General features: G+C 43.4%; 1 pseudogene; it reads right to left on the reverse strand.

The window, feature by feature from the left end:
- Nucleotides 1–1,922: 1,922 nt before the first annotated feature.
- Nucleotides 1,923–3,052, reverse strand: LOC147452876 (uncharacterized; annotated as a pseudogene).
- Nucleotides 3,053–3,352: the final 300 nt, after the last annotated feature.

A 3,352-nucleotide genomic window follows, 5' to 3' on the forward strand; every position in this document is an offset into this window, starting at 1 on the left:
TCAGCATAGAAGTGGAAGTTTTATTACCTAAACACAATTAAAAATAAATCCTAAACTAAGGTCTCAAACCTGGATGTCTAGAGGGTAAAAACCGAAAGGGAAAAAAGTGCCTCTAGCATATGCGCATGTATCTAGTGCACCATAGTCAATCTGTACAAGTCAAGGGTCTGTTGCAACTAGGAGGGATAAGAGAACTCTCTCCAAACAATAAAACCTGTAGTCTCCTAGCTCTCTCTATAATGGTCATCAACTGGCTAGCACCTAGCTCCATGTCAATGGTAGAATCTATAGCACAACTAATGGATCTAGGGATAACATCAATCTGTGACTGTGTGGTCAATGAACTATGTGGCTCAAGATCCCTGAATGGTGCCAAGCTCTAAGTCAACAACATGGTCAATGGAAACCTCAGACAAGCTATGACTAGTGTCAACCTGTGATGTGATAGGTGGTCGGCTCTTTGGTAGCCAAATCTTCAATCCCTTCAATCTCATGAGGAGGTCATTGGGAGATTTCTTCACATGTGAATGTAAAGATCTCTCTCTCTGACACAGTCTCTGTGGTCGTGGTCTCTCTAAAAATGATCTTTGAGATCTTCTAGAAGGTCTAGAAATCTCTCTCAAGTCTCTCATAATCAAATGTGGTCGTGAATGCTCACTATGTGCTACAACTCTCAACCTGGGAACCCAAATTTGTCTATGCCCCTCATAATAACTCTGTGCCTCTAGTGATTGTCTAGATGTGAGCCAACCATGTGTTAATCCATCATGTGTAATCCGGCTCTCTATCCACACATAAGTGTCATCACTAGGCAATGGTCTCATCGATATCTCTCCTCGTGGAACATATACTCGTCGAGTCCTATAGGAAGCTATGGCTGTAGATCTATATATTTGATGTGGAAGGGGTAACTCCTTGGTAGCACTACTATGAACTCTATCTAGAGAAGGCTCTAATGCTCGCTCAGAATCAGACAATCCTTGTGGTCTCGAATAGAATCTCGCAGGTGCTCGTCTATCCTCATGATGTAAATGTCTAGAGGTCATACTAGTCTGTGTAGGCTCAATGATATGTGGTGTGACCTCTATATGTGTGGTATCTGTGTGGTGGTCTAGAGGAACCTCATGTGTCAATGTCTCTACAATCGTATTTGCTCACTCTATGATCGAGGAATGAGATCGTGTCTCTTTAAGAATAGATGGCTCTATGGCAACATCTATGTGATGTGGGTGCTCTGTAGGTGAATCAATCACTAATGTGTCACTCTGCTGCACATCATGATAATGAGAAACACATGTCAGCTCTATGTCATCGGTCTCATGCTGATCTAAGCTATGAAGCTCACTCTGTGGTAGGCTAAGCTCAAGAGCTCCATCTAGGGGTGGCATAGTCCTAGTAATCTCTCGTAGAGGATCACAATCACTCATGGGTGTAGGAGGTGATCTATGAGCAGACTGGTGGGCTAAAGCTGTAGTAGGTAGTCTAGTGCTACAATGTGCTCGATCGATCAATGATCTAGGTGTGTATCTCACTCCGATAGTCAGCACATAGATGGCATGATCATTGCCTCTATATACACGCTCTTGAGGATCTCGATCAAACGAAAGCATGGCAGTCACTCTTTGACATAACTCAGTAGATGTGCTAGACTCTCGTGTGTATCTACGTCCACAGTCGTCAACATATGTCTTTGTCTACTCAAGTCTATACAACTCTACCAATGTGGGATGAGTATGAGTATCTAGGGACTCATCATATGATAAAGGCTCTATGGTCTGTAAGTCAATCTCAAACATCGGCAAGTACATCGCATCATACTCGTCTCTAAAAGATCCTGGCATGCCTGGGTTAGGCATAACTCGCACTACTTGATGTGTGGGAAGATCCTGAACAAAGCGCTTGAGTTTTTGAAAGAAACTCGATCAGCTCAGATCATGAAATATGCATAATCCCATCCTCTCACCACACAAGACTAGCATAGGTCTATCTGTCCGCAGAGTAGTGGCTAACTCGTGTAGCTCATCTCTCATCGTAGGAATCGTGTCACTTGTCAAAACTATAGCCCCATGTGACATAACTCTCTCATGGTCATGTGATCCTGAAACATCAATATGGCTCAATATTGTGGTCGTAACAACCTCTCTAGGTAAATGCATGGTATGCTCCGTCACCAAAGGCTGTGGATGCTCTCTCATGGGTCCGCAATGTAATCGTCTCATAGTCAATGGCTCTATGTGTGGTGCACTCATGGCGGGTGCTCTCATCTCGATGACTCGTGGTGGCTCTGATCTCATCGTAAACATAGACTGTGAAGTGCTCATCATGCCAAATCTAGCTCTGTGTGGTGTCTGTGAGGACTCTGATGTCAATCTCATCTTGATCTCTATGCGTGGCTCTCTCAATAACTGCTCTCGAGACTCGTCAATCTCCATTGTCAACCTAGATCTATGGTCATCGATAGAGTCCTGTGGAGCAATAGGTCTAGGTAGAAAGCATGGAGGTGGTCTAATGGGTGATCTCGCTGTGTATGTGGACTCAAGCTCAATGCCGACACTAGATGTAGGTGATCTAGGGCTAGGGATAGGTCGATAAGGTAGGCCAAAAATCATCGTGTAGGTACTATAATCATCAAGGCCATAATAGGTCCTGCTACCCATGGATCTACCAAAATCTACCCGAGGCTCTGGTACAGGCATCTGTGACTCTCTCAAATACATACGTGCATCATCATCAACATACAAAAAACTATCAATGCATACACTGTAACTGGACTGTGGTATCCTGTGTCTGCAACATCCTCTAGGGATGGTACTGGGATCTCATGTCTAGAATGGATATTTTGTACTCGATAGAGTACATCTAAGAAATCTATTAGATGATCAGACCTCGTGGGGTGGGCTCTGGCTCTAATTGACTGAAAAGCATGAGTAGAGTGATCATGAGGCTGAATCCTCACAAAATAGTGATCGGTATATTGATCTCGATAACATAAATGTCTCTCGTACTCTCCTACTAACCATAGCAACACCAAATCGGAACCTCTCAGGGCCATGGTCGTCATCAATCTAGAGAGTGCAAATACTCAATGATCATGTGGAGGCTCACTATGATTGATCTAGATCTCTCAAGGAATAGCAAGCAATATAATAAGTGTATGGCAAGATCGTGATGTGAATGGTGTGATAAAATGAAACTGTCACACGGGTGACCTATAGTCAATCATGCATGATAATAGTGGCTCATAAATCACATCACAATGATGTCAATGTGTCAAGAGTCATCTAAATCCTACAATGTGCTATGTCAAACAAGTAAGCGAATCAGGCAAACGACTCTCCGGACATATGTACTC

This window comes from Adiantum capillus-veneris, chromosome 8, assembly GCF_014529385.1.
Source record: "Adiantum capillus-veneris isolate H3 chromosome 8, ASM1452938v2, whole genome shotgun sequence".
Lineage (NCBI taxonomy): Eukaryota > Viridiplantae > Streptophyta > Polypodiopsida > Polypodiales > Pteridaceae > Adiantum > Adiantum capillus-veneris.